At 43.7% G+C, this 16,587-nt stretch overlaps 1 protein-coding gene across 11 annotated transcripts in view; it reads left to right on the top strand.

Moving 5' to 3' along the window:
• PALM2AKAP2 (PALM2 and AKAP2 fusion) overlaps positions 1-16,587 on the top strand; it is a 262,326-nt gene that overhangs the window by 158,734 nt on the left and 87,005 nt on the right. Inside the window, exon 1 of one of the 11 annotated variants that reach the window (XM_084504520.1) lies at positions 7,121-7,196. The exons of 8 other annotated variants lie outside the window; for them this stretch is intronic. The gene's annotated coding sequence lies outside the window, so the exon portion shown is untranslated. Of the gene's footprint in view, positions 1-7,120; positions 7,261-16,587 lie in introns of those variants that run through there. 2 more of the 11 variants (XM_084504530.1, XM_084504522.1) reach the window with 2 other exon arrangements.

The following is a 16,587-nucleotide window of genomic DNA, read 5'->3' as shown; positions in this document are numbered from 1 at the left end:
TAGTGCAGGGACAGTAACTCCTTCAGCCCAGCCACGGGTTTAGTCACTGGGCTCCTTTCCTTGCTAAGTCAAGCACAGATCTTTAGGATACTTTGATTTGAGGTGTGGAGAGGAAATCTTCTTTGAACATTATCCAATTCTTTAAGATTTTCTAAAGACCTACAGGTGGGCTTGGTTTTCCCATTGATGATTTCCAGAGGTGTCACCCAACCAGAGGAGCAAGCATCCAGCCTCTGACATGGGTAGGGCATCATAAACTTCTGGAAAAGGCAGCTTAACTGATGAAGGCTTGGTCATTAGCATGCAAAACTCACAAGATTAAAAAATGTAAAGAATTCACAGAAGCACTTGTTAATGCAGTAGCAGCATAAAAGAGGGAACGTTAGGAGTGTAGCAAGAAATCCTTGCAGCTTTTATACATGATAGGGATTTCAGTCCATGGAGGCTGGTAGGCTTCCCCATGTGGGAGTAAAAACAAAGGCAGAAGGATTTCTCTTCTCCATAATTGTCAGAACACACCTATGACAACAGTGCAGGAAAAGATGACATGACAAAATGTGCATTTCTGCACTAATTAGTGTTTAGAGCTGGCATAAGCTCATAAGTTGGCTTTGCCTGGTTATTAAGTATATGGGGTTTAAGAGTGTTGACTGTTTTCTGAGGCCATTACTTGTGCACTGAAAAAGCCAGAAGCATTTCATATAAGAGCAAGAAAAAATTAATTGGTATTATTTTTAATAGTTACAGAAATTGTTTTAATCGTTTTTGTGTAATATTATTAGTCAACTTCTGACTCCCTTCTTTCTTTGCTTGTGCAAATGTTTTGTGTAATGTCACTTTTCTGCTCATCATACTTTCTGGCACAAGACCACTTCAGTTCCTCAGTCCTTCCAAAATCCACCTGTCTCTCCACATGCTCATCACAAGGGTCTGCTTTGCTATGGCTGCAACCTCTTAAAACCCAGACTCATCTCCTTATTTCTACTTTTTACATAAATCCATTCAGTATTTTTTTAAAAAAGTCTGTTTTGTCTGCTGTTTTTATGGTCTGTCTCTCAAAAGCCTCTGATAAGCTTCCCCTTATATTTTGTCTCTGCTGCAAATCCCAGCTCCCCACCTGGCTTAATTTCTGCTAGCCTTTTCCCATTTGCTGCCACTTTTACTTCAATCTAGCCTCTTGTGTCTGCCACTGTTGCTTATCTCCCCTTTTGGACTTTTTCCTGGGGTGACTCTGGCCCAGTTTTCCCTACAGGGGCAAATGTCTCTACTTGTCAACGCTCATTGTTGTTTACATTTTGATAACATCTGCTGGCCAGATAAGAAATCATTATGTTGAATAAGATAAACCTACTAAAGGAAAGTCTGTCTCTAGTCCAGGTCTCAGTAAACACTTTGGGTCCATATAAGAGCTGTGGCATTAAAAACTGCCAGTTCTCTCTACTCCTCTGCAGTTTTGGTAATTAATGGCAACAGCCTATTTCTCCGTTATCTCTGTTTGCACAACTGGAATTTATGGCTGCATTTGTAACTCAGCCCTTGCAAATACTGAGAAGTTGAAGACTCAGTGAAATACACTGTGTTTGGGTATTTATGCAGAGATATTTAAACATTTCTGCACTGTATATTTTGTGAATGGGCTATACAAATAATTTTACTAACTCCACAGAACTGGCTTTTAACTATAGAGTCTAATGTCTTTAAGCTGCTGCAGGACAACACGGCTTTATTCTCTGTAGACAACTTTATTCTTTGTCTTGTCATTTTTATTGTTCTAGTGGTAGTGAATAAAACCCTGCATCTGTTCCTCAGAAAGGACTTAATCCAAAGCTCACTGAATGCAGTGGAAGAGCCTCCACTGGGCTTCAGATCAAGATCTTTAGCTCACAAACAAATGCCCTTTGTTAGGATATGCTATTCAAGTACAGTATAGAAAAGTTACAGAGGTTCCCTATTTCTAAAACAATAATTGCTCTCTAAATATTTTTTGCTAATCCTGTTTAGCTGGAGGAACAATAAGCAACAGTACATAACCATTGAAATATTGTGGTTTGTGATTAAGTTGCCCCAGCAGTTGATATAATGTTGAGCATGTTTTGCTGGGGTAAGAAGCAGCGCTGTATTTATATGGCTCTTCCTGTGCATGCAGTAATTCAGAAAATCCATAGAGACACACTCCCTACCCCTGAGGATGTTCAGGCTCAACCAGGCAAGCTGGACAAGCTGGACATCCTTCAGGACTGCCTTGTGTTGGTGTTATTGATGAAGCAGGCTTGAAAGAGGGATTTATAGAATAAAGAGGGATAGCACTGAATGGGATTTTTTCTGCACTGTGGAAAAGGAGCAGGATGAAAGGGTTTCTTACTCCACAGTAGGGAAAAGAAACGGGGCTATTGTGGAAGAGGGCACAAAGGGACTAAGACAAGGCGGGAGTAATCAAAGCAGAGACATTAGCTGGGGAAACGCTGTGAAGGGCTTTAAGTGGAGCTATACAGCCCAGGATTTGCAATGACTGCATTTTCTGCAAGCAGGAGGGACAGCCATAAGTCAGTTATGCAGCAGCATCCCCATCAGCTGCAACAAAGCCCTTTCTTCCTTACAACATTGCAGGTACTGGGTATTTCCATGGATCTCTTGTGACAGGGAGCTAGCAGTCCCCATTGACTGGAGCAGACACGATGCCAGGGAAATGTAGCTGCCTCCACAGCTGCAGAACAGAGCCACCTTTCACGTGGGTGTGGATTATGCAGGCTCTTACGACTGGGTATTACTCCTGTGACAGCACTGCTCGCGGTAAAAGCACTACACTGTGTGGTAGGTGCTGGCAGGGCTACTACACACGCAGTTTGTAAGCCTGCGATGACTAAAGCAGTTTGCGGAGCCAATACTACAACATTACTCACTCCAGGAGTCGCACTGAAGTCAATGAGATTACTCACATAGCTAGCTGCCGATAGAGATCTTGCCAAGCTGTTTTACCACACAATAAATGTGAGCAAATGAGCCTGTTAGTCAGCTGAATAACTTCAGAAAATAATTTTTAAGTTCGTATTACGTTAGTGCTTCGACTCCCCAGCCACAGCTGAGGTCCCGTTATGTGCTGAGAACATCCAGCAGCAGGCAGTCCCTGTCCATCCATTCATCCACCCATATGGGCAAATAAGGGACAGTGACCCGCCTCAGTCACATCCCAGGTTACCAGCAATGCCAGGAACAAAACAGGGATCTCTAGTCAGTTTCCTGCCTCTGTAACACTCAGTATTTCATCCCTGTGCTGAATATAAAGCATTTGTGAATGTGACCTCTAGATTTCCCACAGCTCCTCTGCTAACTGGCGGGTGGATCTCTGCATTCATTAGTTTTATAAATGCATGGAGAATACACACAAGTTCCATTTTCATCTCACACACACTACCGCACGTCGGTGCATTCCCTCCTCCAGCTCATCTGCATCTTATTCTGCAGTCAGGGAAATAACAAGAACCACAGGGAAAGGAAGAGAAAAGAATCAAATCTCACAAATTCTGACTGCCAGCTTCAGATGCTTAAAAAGCTGCATCCCAAGCAAAACTCATTTTTCATACTCAAAGAGATTCAGTGTGGAGGCCACCAGATCAGGCATCACCTCTCAGGACTGCATTTCATTTATGTGTGTTACAAAAGCACCCGGAACATTCAGCATCATTACCAGAGTACTTTCTCTTCCTTTATTCTGCACTCTGCTCAGCTTGTTTGAGGGCTCACAGAGAACAAGAACAGTGTGCCAGGCTGTAAAACAGCAGCACAAAGTGATTTTTTCCTTATAAGAAGAGGCATCCTCTTTGAATTATTCTCCATTCGAGGGTTCATTGCGTAACAATAAAAACTCTGTCTCACTGACACTGGACACTGATACCCTGATAAAGTCCCAAAGCAAGGCCTGAATAGCTTATCAGCCTCCTGGGCAAAGCAGGAGGGGCAGATAAGGATATGGCTTCTGTCTCTTCTCCCCATTTCTCTCTCCTTTCTTCTAATCCCAGGACCCGTTTCAGTCATTTTTTCCTAGGCATTCAAAACAGCCTTGAGATGTAAGCTGGCTGGCTGCTGGAGGAGGAATGGGGTAATGCAGAGGGTGACATGTCCCTTTCCAGTTCATGGGGCCTGAGAGGTGAGGAGCTATCATTTGAGTATCAAAAATAACATTGGGTTAACACGGCTGCTCTTTATACCTTTTTTGTTTACAGAGTTTTCAGGCCAATACCAGCTAATTTTGCCATTCATTACTTTGGCAAAGGTATTTGAACTTCATAGTAAAATTTAGGGAAGGCTGCACTCTAGCAAAGATTAATTCCTTCTCTTCCCCCTACCTGAAACTGCCCATAAAGCTGTAAAATGGAACTGCAGAGCATTAACAAAATACATATTAAAAACTAAACCTTAAGACATTATTTTCTTCTGCTGCTGTAACTGCTAAAAATGCAAATTAGAAGCAATAGGCAAAACTCATTATAATATACACAGTGAAATAGCATTTGACTTCCTCTGCGGTATATTAATCATGTGCTGCCTAATTAATACTATGTAAATGCATCCTTGACATAAGAGAAAGAAAATAACCAAGATTTGAACTGCATCAGTGTCATTAGAAATACTGCTTTATGCATTGGAACAAACTATGTGCTGCAGTTCAGCCCACTCCTGTCTGAGGACAGTAAACAGGAGAGGAGCAGAAAATAATTGTTAGAACAAAAGGGCACGGAGGTGGGAACCCAGGAAGAAGAGCTCCAAAGCTCACCCCTTTGCAGAGTAACATCTCTGTCTGCTCTAAATGTCACAGACTTTTGTTTATACTGCTAGTCTCCAAAACCTGAGACTTTCAAAAAGCATAAGACTAGACTACCCTTATTTTAATTATGCTCCTGAGGCCTGAAGGTGACCCTTCTTGGTTCCAAAGTTTTCTGGAACTAAAAATAAATAAATAATAACTTCAACAAATATGTGTTTTCCCCCCCTCTCCCTCACAGTAACTTGCCTATTCTGTTTCTAGCAGCTAAAGTTTCTGAAAACCCAACAAATGTGGTCAGACCTGTGCAACACATGTGCACAGCAGCTGCCACCCCAGTGCTCCCTTTCCTCTCTTTCTGTGGGTGCCATTTGGGTGGCTCACCTACAATTATGAATGCAGACTTCTACCCCTCTGCAATGGGCTGACAGAGTGTGCATGGTTGCGTGGAGCTTTACTGTGGTTCTGACATGTGCCCTGCACAGCTGCTCTATGTCCGGGATGGAAACGGGTAGGAGTCCCGTCCTTGGACAGGTAACTGAATTGCAAACATTCCCAGGAGCATTCCTGCGTGGTGCAGCTGAAACAGCCCTGCTCAGGGCCTGTCTCCCTTCCTCCTCCCACCAGTGTGCATGCTAGTGGTAGGAAAAAAGCATGCACGAAAGAAGGGACCCAGAGACCTCACAGCAAAGTATGAAAGAGAGAAAGCAGATGGCTGCAGGTATGTAGAATGGCAGACAGTTCCCTGGGTCGAAGACCTTGGTGGGGTTTTGTCTGTGCCAAAATTTATCTGCTTTCAGACACGTGCATTTGCTAAGAAGGTCATGGCTACAAGTAGTTAATTAGTGAGGTAGCCTCTTGCTTACTTTAATAATGTCAGCTTACAGGTCTGCAGTGTTGCATATACATGGAAATGCATCTATTTCCTTATACTAACAGCTTTTATTATAAGCTTTTTTCATTGTCACGGTGTTCAGGTAGCACACATGCCTGCGTGTGTTCATCCACGTCCTTCAGTTCTCACCCAAGGATGCTGTACTGAATTACCAACAGTGGCATGTAACTTCCCCATTAAAACATCAGGACCTGAAGAGTGGAGGGTGGCGAGTGTGACACTAAACTTCAATAAAGACTCCGGAGAACTAGGTTTGCAAACCTTGTGCCCGTGCTGTGCAAATAGAGATGCTAATTGGGTTATATCTGAAGGACACCTGGATTAATACAATCTATCTGAGAAGAGTCAACAGTGCTCCCGTAAAGTCCTGCCTTAAACAAACCTCTTGGAGGTCTCTGAAAGGGTCAACAAAAATGTGGATAAGGGTGATTTAATTTCCATATCAGACTGGATTTCTAAAAGGCTCTTAACAAAGGCTTTTAAGGAGACTAAGCAGCGATAGCAACATGAGGGAAAGCCCTGGTATCGCCCAGTAATTGGTTAGAAGATAAAATGCAAAGTAAGGGAATAAGTGACCAGTTCTCACAATGGAGGGAGGTGCTGGTCGGCAGAGGGGTCTGCAAGGGTCAGTGCTGGGACGTGAGCTCCTCAGCATACCGGTATCTTACCTGGGAAAGGAGTGATAGCTGAGTTCATCGGTGGTGCTAATTTACTTATGTTAGTAACAAGGAGAGGGACTGTGAAAGACACAAGGGCATTGTAAGGTTGGCTGGGCAATAAAGGAAATTCAGTGTAGGTAAACATGAAATGAGACAGGGAGAAAACAGTTGTGATCCACATGCAAAATGGTGGGATCTGAGCTGGCCGTGGCAAGAGCAAAATCTGTTATGACAGTTTCACGGAGCCATCAGCTCTGTGCTCGAAGGTTCCTTGCAAAACATTAGTTATTTAGAGGAAAACATCATTGTGCCACTGTATCTTAAATATGGCATGTTTCTGCATCGCAGAAAGGTTCTGTTAGGACAGGGAGGTGTTCAAGATGGTATCGAGGATGGCGAAGGGTACAGAATAGTGTGCGGATACAGACCCACTGAAGACACCCCAACACTGAAGACACTCCTCAGCCAGGAGAAGCAATGATGGGGGTGGGGGGAGGTAATAAAAAATAAAGTATATTTTTTTAAACAAGTCAGGAAAACGTCCCTAAAGCACGGTCTGAAGCATCCCACATCCCCGGGGCCCCGCGGCGCCCGTAACCGGAGAGCTCCGCGTAACCCGAGCACGGAGGGACGGGGGCGAGGGGGGGCGAGGGGCGCCCCCGGGACGGGACGGGGACGAACGGGACGGGACGGGGAGGGACGGGGAGGGACGGGACGGGACGGGCGGCCCCCTTCTTCCTGGCGTCGGCGAAGGGGGCGGGCAGGGAGGGAAGGGGAGGAGGAGGAGAAGGAGGAGGAGGAGGAGGAGGAAGGGGACCCGACGTGCCGGGGCTGGCGGCGCACGCTGCGCGAGCGGGAGCGCTTGGGAAAGAGAGAGAGAGAGGTAGCTCGTGCGCGTCTGCCTGTCCGTCCGTCCGTCTGTCCGGCTGGGGTGGGCTGCGGCTCCGGCAAGTTGTCTTGTGGAGGGGGGCGGGGGAGGTGGAAATGCCGGGTTTTTGGGGGGTATTTGGGAGGAAGGGGGGAGGGCAGGAGGAGGGCACGTCGTGGAAGGGGGGGGGTGAGGGGGTCTGCGGGGGTCGGTGGAAATGCGAGGAGGGGAAGGGGAAAGGCGGGGAGGGGGATGGAAAGGCGGGGTGGGGGGAGAAGAGGGCGGCGAGGAGGGGAAGGGAGGATGGAGATGCGGGGAGGGGAAGGGAAGAGGCGAGGAGGGAAGGGGGCTGCCGGGGGGGCGAAGGAGCAGCACTTGCCCTCTTCCCCCTCGCCTCCCCCCGGGGTGGTTGTTCCGACCCCGCAGGACCCCCCCATGCGGGCACCATGGCGTGGGGGGCTCACAGCAGGGGATGAGGGGGTCCAGGATCCCCCCAGGCCCTCAGGTGGAGGGGTGGCTGCAGTGTGACCCCCCTCCCCCCCTCCCCGATCCCTCTCCGAGCCCCCCTTCTCTGGCTGCGGGGTTTGGGGTCCCGGGGGGCTCCGCTGGGGGGGTCGGAGGGGGGAGCCCGGCTGGCGGCATGGAGGGGGTTTGTTAGGATCCTGAGAAACCCGTGACGTAATTATTTTTTAATTAGCATGTTTTTTTCATGGCCATCTCAATTTTTCCCGGACTCCCCTTTCTGAACTGAAAAATCTCCCTTATCTTTGTTCCAAGTCTTTCTATTTTTAGCTTCCCTCTGTAAGACCAGAGCATGAGTTTTAAATATCTCATATATGTATATAGAACCAAATCTAATATCTATATATATTTGGTTCCCCTGCTTAGGACCACTGCAGTGTAAACTTCTCAAACATTGGTGTCTCTTCCTAAAAAGTTATTGAAATTATTACAGAGGGGGGCAGGCCGGCAGCTACTGTGAATTCAAACATTTGAGTTCCTGATGCCATTAATCATTACCCATAAAAAGCAGTCATCATACTGAACTTTGGTTTTTATCTTCAGATGAATCTCATATCATCTCCCAGAAGATGTACGTTAGGGTGATAAGTACCAGCCTAATGCCAGAAAGAGGCAGAGCAGATCCCTCCATTGTGATTTTAGCACTGGAATAAACATTTTATTTTGAGCTGTGATTAACCATACAACGTTGTAATGATATCCTCTGATTCTAGCATTGTCTCATAGTTCTGGTATGTCAATTTGTATTCATGCTGTGTAAGTGTTTTGCAGAGGTTTTGCGTATCTGACAGGGATTTATTTCACTTTCACAATTACATTTTCTGGTCTCACCAGCCTCAGGAACCCAGGCAAGGTATAGATACATCAGTATCTGTGGTAGTACATGGCTTCTTTTTCCTCAAGAGTGCAAGTTATTTCATGTACATTTAGATTGCAGCTTTTGTTTCCCTGCACACAACAGAGGATGAAGTTATAGCTGAAATAAAAGCATTCATTAAGTGTATTCGTAGTAGGTATTTCTGACAGGTCAGTATTGCCTAGTTTTTATTCAGGTTGTCTTCATTTTTTACCTAAATGTCAGCTTCTTTGCTGCCCTTCGACAGCTTCTGCCAGAATAATGTTTCACAAATTTAAAATGTTACATACAGATGCTGGTAAGTTGTTTTTCACTTTAGTTTCCAAACACCTGTCCAAAGACTACAGGTCCCAGGTGAGCTCTTACGCAAATTAAGCCATATTGATAGATGTCTTTTAATAGTGCTGACAAGAATGAGCTTTTGTGGCAGCTGATGGTTACTTTCTTTCCCTGCGGATGTCCAACTTCATTGCTGGGGGATCTGTGCATAACTTCAAAGTGCTTTCAAAATGCTCCGAATTTTTATTGACTTCAGCCAGAGTCTTCGCTGTATGAAGAATACAGGGTTGTGTGGTTTATGGTGTGGGAGGAAGAATGCTGGATGTGCACTTTGGGCATGGGATGAGTTAATTCACGCCTGTTTGGCTCGTCCAAACTGCAGAACCAACTTTTGCTACTGGAAACACCTGCTGATTTAGCAAGTGCTATTGATACCGTATTTATAGCAAGGCACGAAGAGCTGCATAATGCAGCATCTAGAACTGTCCCCATTATTGACATTCACTGTGTGATTCTTCTCTCGTCAACACGCTACGGTACTGACCCCTAGACAGGTGGTGAGTTTGTTCGGCTGACCAGCAGCAAGTTCATTCGTGGTGCTGGGGTAAACACTTTTGTTCATGCTGCCAAAATTGTTCTTAATTTTTCCAAGAAAGAAAGAATAGCATTGCCTGTCCGCTGAGCCTGTGCTGAAGGGGCACATCTTGGTTCTTGTTAGCACAATGCACAATGAACAATGGACTTCCTGAAGTCCACCTTAAATTCTGTGTTACTTTGATACAACTTCACATTGTGTATTTCCAAATTCCAGGCTGTAGCAATACTCACCCTGGGCTATGTCTGCCCTCCCTCTGGAAAGAGAACAAAATCCATCACTCTTTGCCTTACCTGTGCTAGGAAGGGTGGCAGATCAGAGGTGACCAGTGTTTCCCCAGACACCTCGTCCCAGCAAGGATCACACGGCCTGGAAGAAATGTGCAGGAATCTCCAAAACTGTAATGCTTGTTAGACCTTCTAGGGAAAGGCGCTTGGTTTTCTTTACTTACTGCCGAAGTATCTTACTGCCATGGAGCTTATATTCAGAAAGCAGGTACCTACTTCTTATTTCCATTCTTCAGTTATCACTCCAGCTTCAGTCATGTTCCAGCTTCTGAGAAACCAAACCTTTTACTTGTCGGTTTGAGATGAGCGAAGCGTGTGAGTGGGTTATTGCGCCTTGATAGCGGGGGGATCTCCTTACTTTTTGCTGAGCGCCATGGCTCAACATGGAGCAGCACCAACCAGGCAGCAGCCTCCTGTGGTCCTCCTAGTTCACTGTCGATTCTTTGTTTGTACAATAGAAAAATTATGGACTCAGAATTCATTGAGAAGACCTTTCAGATGGTCCCACCCACTGGAGCTAGTCCATTGAAGCTAATACAGATAGAATTGGCATTCAAATTCTATAAGCAAAAAAACTTGCCCTGCCAATTTATGACGATGCTCACACTTATATGAGTATTGCATTTGTCCTGGAGAGGGTTGTTCTTTAATTGACTGCTGACCTGGACCACTAGAGTACAGCTCTATAAAATTAAGTTTAATTATGAAATATAACATCAACACTGAATGAATGCCAGCAAATGCAGTTAGATCTGTAATTTATGTAATTCTCTTTGACTAGGATGCCAAAATCTAGTCTTTTACTTCTGCGTGTCCAAAATGTTATTTCTGCTTAAACTTTGGGCTGCATTGCTCTGGTACATTAGTTTTCCACACCAGTCTATTTAATCTTGGCAAAGGGTAAATACTAATTATTTGTGACAAGATGAATGCAGTTGTGCAAAGTCCATGCTCTATGAAATCTCCTATCTGGGAATCATCTGCTCTTTTAGAATATACTGTGCAGGACAGATTGGTACAGGAGGAGGTGAAGAAGGATTTCAGCCTGCACTGAGGATGCAAACCATGCAGTCTGCCCTCTATCTGAGGGTAGGTTAACTAGAGCTAGTTTTCATCTCAGCCATCTGGAAATTAAGTGTCTGGTTTGATCTGGTATGCCTCTGTGGTTCATGTAAAGAGGAAGGTGCTTCCAGAGAACTAGCCATCTAATATGTCTCAGATTGGGATGAGATTTTTTTCTTTTTTTGATTGGCCTATTGGCAGCCTGTCATTGTAGACATCAAGGTTGACTACAGGAATCCAGATGTTGATGCAGATGGCATCTGAGCACCCTTCCAAAGCTGTTTTCTGTCATCAAGTGAGAATCGTGGAAAATCAGTACTGAACTGTGTACAGGGCTTTAAAAAGGATGCATTGCACACAGTCTCTTTAGTACATCACAGATGTATCTCACTCCTTCCTGAAGAAAAAGTCTTAGTCCTTAGTGCAGAAGTTTCCCAGCTGTAAAATGGGACTATTGATTCTTCCCTTTACTTCTCCATGGTAGAAGATCTTCAGGGCTGTTTCACTGCAAAAGCAGTGTGTTCAAACTGTCATTTTAGTTGCTGTTGGAAGAAACATCCTAGTTCACAGAAATCATACTGTAACTTTTGTTCAAAATTGTATACTACAGAAACCTAAATTTTGTCATCACTTTTCTTGTCTCCCAGTTAATCGTATTCACAATACTGGGATGTTGTGGTATCATGACAAAATAAACATCATATTAAAATTCTGTTTTAGCAATACAAATTACGGTCTAATTGTTGGTGATGAACAATCTTCAATAATCCACTCTAATTATATGTCCTGCCATCCTTAATTAAAAAGAAAAAAAAAAAAAAAAAGCTTTGGCTTCAGTTTATAATTGACGACAGTTCAGAGTTTCACTTTTTGTTTACTTGGTTTGCTTTGTTTACTAAGATTCGGGGTTTACAGGAGAAAGCAGAACTGTGCCTTGAGAGTAATTCTTCAGAAATGTGGTAGAAATACTTTGTAGTAATTGGACTCAAGTGTTACATTGCTTGATATGATACTTTCATGCAATATGCTGCAGAAATGAGAATTTTCCCTAGATATTGTTGAACAGAATGATTTCTTCAGCCTCTTATTAATAACAGAGGGAAAAAAAATGCATTTAAGAACAAATTCCCTTAAAAGCATACATACATCATTGGGAAAAATTGATTATGTGCTACTGAATGACAAAAGTGTGTCCTGTTCACTTTAGAATTTACTTTCAAGCTTTATCTAATTGACTAAAGAGATAAGTTGTGATCTAGGAAGCATGGGTGCTTTCAAAGATCTGGATTTTTGTTCAGAATCTCTTGATGCTATTCATTTCTTTTGTGGCTCCGGACATCATCATTTCTCCCTTCTCCGTTTTTTTCAGTGTTAAAAAGAAAAAAGACCAGAAAACTTTCTGTGTGCAAGTAGTTAAATTCACATCGCAATGTGTGCTTTGGAAGGAAAGGGCTGTCCATGTTTTACCAGCTTTTTTTCTACATGTTTTTTCATTGTTTTGTGTAACATCTGTGTGTAATATATGTATGAAGCAGGCAACTTTTTAAGGGTGCAGTGGGTGTAGCAGTAGCAGTAAAATGTGGCTTTCTAGAAATTAAAGTTTAGCAGTTTACTGAAGTAGTGAGAAGAACTACCTTTTGCCTGGATAATTTCACAACACCGTTAAACTAGCAATACATTACGATCATACTGATCTAAATATTGAAAAAAATACAAAGCACTACCACTTCAATCACAGAAACTAAGTGCAACACTTTCTGGGCCTGGGTTTAAATGTAAATGGACATGCAGATGTGTGTAGCTTCCTTCCCAATGCTTCCCAGGGACTGGCATTTGACATCACAGCTGTTATTTTCTATCCAGTGAATCCAGGGATTTCAAGCGGTCATCTTGTGTCTCATTATCTGGGACAGCGGTACCAGCATTAAGTTCAAGTTGAGCTTTCTAACAGCCACTTTTTTTCCAGTACTCCAGGGAAAAACACATCTCCATCTGTATACATGCTTAGTTTGCCCTATTTCTGTGTCTTGTTGAATCTGGGGCAAGTTTAGTAGTGCCAATTTAGAATAATTCCCTAATAGGATTGCCAATACACAACTCACGTCCGTCTTTCAAATATCTTCACTTTTAAGAATTTCCCTTCTTTAATAACTCTTCTTCAGCAGGCTGCAGGAAGACATTAGACTAGAAATAGAAACCAGCTGAAATGTACACCCATGTTAGCATCTTGCACCAACCCACGCTGTTAAATTAATTAAATTTGTATACATCTATTAATAAAGGTTGGAGTTTTTCCACAGTAAAACACCAAAGATTATTTTTGTTAAAGAAGGTGGGACCGAGCCAGCAGTTTTGAACAAATATTTTCCTGCTGTAGTTGTGGTCTCTTGGAATGTATCACAGTGCTCCTACAGCTTTGTAAGAAAGACAAAGTGAAGCCAATCTCAAATCTTTAAGCATCATGCTATCATCTTTCCTTGTAAATAGGTCACATTATTTCCAATTTTAGAGTTCCCCATTAGCTGTTACCCTGCCCCAAGAGTGAGTGTAAGAAAATATATTTGCCTGTAATGCTCTTGAGAACCCGCATGTTGGCACGGGAGCTGCTATCAATAAACCCACAGTCACTTAACCTGATTTCAAAACATTTGAAGTGCATGCAAGGTTAAGAGGCTGTTGTGGCTTGTGGCACATTTTGGAGCTCCAGATGTTTCTGTCCATTCAAAAGGCGTGTTATTGGCACAGCTGTTATACTGTGGAGACAAAACACGGTGACAACAGGGTGCATTGGTGTCTCGACACCCCATCGTTTGAACACCATGCAGTCCCTGGGAGGTATCCAGGGCAGACCTCAGCAGCATCGCTCAGAGGTGGCACAGCTGTGTCCAGCAGAGCAGCATCTGCACGTCTTTATTCACTGAATGAAGACCGAGCCAGTCCTTTGTTGTTCCTAGCACCTGCTGCTGGTTGTCATCATCAGAAAGCAAAATTCAGCCAAAGTTGTAGCCTGATTGTGTTATCGTTTTAAGTCTTTTCTCTGTGTCCTTCCTTTCTTTTCCCTATTTCTTTCTCTTATGAGTCATTTCTAAACACTGAAAATACTCAGACTATTTAAGACATTTCAGCATTTTTCTGTTGTGGAAGAAGAGGATATACTAAAATTGGCTTAATTAAAAAGAAATGCTTTGGTCATTCAGTCAGATCTAAAGAACAGCATCAAAGTACCTGTGCTGGTTTTAGATGCTGTTGTTTCATCACTTAGAGATCAATTCTGTCCTGCATCCATTCTGTACTCCCAGCCTTCATGATCCTTCACATAACTGTCTTTGGACTATTTATGTTTTTACTGTCACTTAAACTATTCTGGTTCAGTTCCTGACTTGGCTTAATTTAGAAATGTATTAGCCTCCTTCTTGCCGATGCAAGCTTCTTCTTCCTATTGTTTTCTTGGTTCCCTGTGAGTTCCCTCTGAATCCCTGGTGAGCAGCAGCTCTATGAAAGCATAGCAGTAGACAAACTTTTGGGGACTTTTAAGAATATGGGTCCTTCCACACAAAAATCTTTAAAAGAGAATCCAGCATGGACAGATGAAGTGCTCTTTTGCTTTCTAAATGAGGCCTTGTAACAGTTTTTGGTGGGCACTCTCAATACATCTGTCCTGTTGCTCGTTTGGCATCCTGTGCTGATACGTCTGTAAGGCCCAGATTTACATTCATCATGCTGTATTAAACACGTTTGTTAATAAGAACAGAGGTGGCATGGTACAGTGGATCAGAATGTAGGTTGCCAAAGATTTTTAGGGAATAGTTCTCCCTTTAAATTAAGAATATCTTTTAATTAGTCGACAGTTTTGACCAGGATATACTTCAAGCCCTTAAACATCTTGAAGATCTTCTCCCATCTAATTAATTCAGAGATATCAACGGGGAGCCCAGGTAATTTTGAAATTTCTAGGAGGGCAAGCCTCAGGGAAAAAAGTCACATTTGGAGTTGTCACTAAAAAGCTGGCAACAGTTACCTGTGTATTTAGAGAGTACTAAAGGTGAGCCAAACTGGGACTGAGTGGTACATAAGCCAGCCTTTCAGAAATAGCTGATCGTTTCTTGCAGGGGAAGAGTCCTTCCTCACATCTTTTAGTCAGATGCCATCAGATTCCTTCTGCTCTGAATAAAATGTTCTTAGGCTTTTGTGGCTCTTGTTCATTCCCAGGCCTCTCCATAATTCAGGGGTTTCATTTATATAGCAGCAACATTCCAATAGCAGAATTTCTTTGTTCTGCTCTGCCTCTCGGGGAATGTGTGGGAAACCCACAAGTCCAGCCCTCGGTCCTTTCTTGCCTGAGGTTCCTGTTGACTTTGGCGAGTCAGTATCCTGCTGGTCTGGGTGAGGGACACGATTTCTCCATGACTAGCTGGGTAGATCTGTGTTAAGCCATCTCCCGCTGGAAACCTGTTTTCTTTTGGTAAGAAAGGATGATAGCACTGTTCTCGTGCATGTTCCGAGGCGCTGGGTTATCAGAAGCTTTGTGAAGGGAAATCAAGCCAAGTCAACACCCTCTGTTCTCAACAGTGTGAACTGCCAAAAAGGGGACTTTCCAGAGTCGCCTGAGAGGGTATTGCCACTCCATCCCAAGCTGCCTGGAGTGTAGATCTGTGGAGGCAGGAGGTGCATAGTGTTTTTTTTAAGTGTTCCTCTTTCCGCACCTATGGGACGTGTTTCTTCAGAAAAGTTTCTTTGGAAAGGCAAACTGATATCCCACAGGTGCAGATGCTGCAGTGTGCATGTCTCTGAACTTGTGGTAGGTATTGGAAGAGCAACCTTGAGGCAACCAACCAACCAAAAACAACAGAAAAATAGATATAAGCAAGTTCATTTATATGAAAAACAATGCTGAACATGGAAGAAGGAGAGTGGCAGGAGGTTACTTACACCAGTGTTCATTAAGTCAAGAGACAGATGGCATTTAAAGCTGTGGTCAGGTTGCATCGTCCAGGAGTGTTCATCTGCAGAAGCAGAGAATCTGAGATAATTAAAAGCTAAAGCACTTCTGTCAACATCACACATGCCCCTTTAGCCTTCACATTAGCTTTGTGATACAAAGAAAGCACTTGCAGCAAGGTACCTGGTCTCTGGGGAGCTGTAGGGTTGTTTACAGATGGGGTCCCCATCTCAGTTTCATAGGAGGAGCTGGCAGTTCTGCAGAAAAAGCCTGAAACATCAAAGCAGAAGTCTCTGCTGACATGAGCCTCCTCTTGGAGAGCTCATGTCCTCCAGGCACAGATTTAGTTGTTGGTCTAGGCTGGAGGGGTGAGCAGTGACCATCTAAACAACAAAACATTTGAGTTACCTCTGCAGATGCCCCACCAGCTCTTCTCAGCCCATTCCCTCTTAGGTGGATCTGCGAGTTAAGTGGGAGGGTGACAGCAATGCACAACGGGACAGCTGTAATTTATGGCTTGGGACTGACTTTGTAACTAACAGGTCTGCGCGTACGTGTGTGCTTAGCCTAACATCCCATCAACATCAGCCGTCTGTCAGCGTGCAGCTGCGCTGGGTAATGCATCATGCCATTTAAATCTTCTTTCTAGCTGGTGGATCTAATGAATACTTTAATTTCCTTGGGAGACAGAAGGCAGGAGGAAAAATAAAGGAGGAGACGCTGCAGGCCTGGCAGTTCATGTTGTGGCAAATGTGAGTTTTGAAATAGGATACATGAATTTTTAAAACAAATAAAGGTGACCCACTTTCATGGTAGGAGGACTTTGTTTTGCTAGGAATGGTGCCAAGATTTTGTAGTGACTTGGT

This window comes from Aythya ferina, assembly GCF_964211825.1.
Source record: "Aythya ferina genome assembly, chromosome: Z".
NCBI lineage: Eukaryota > Metazoa > Chordata > Aves > Anseriformes > Anatidae > Aythya > Aythya ferina.
Note: the sequence above shows the minus strand (reverse complement) of the source record. Positions and strands in the feature narration are given on the sequence as shown.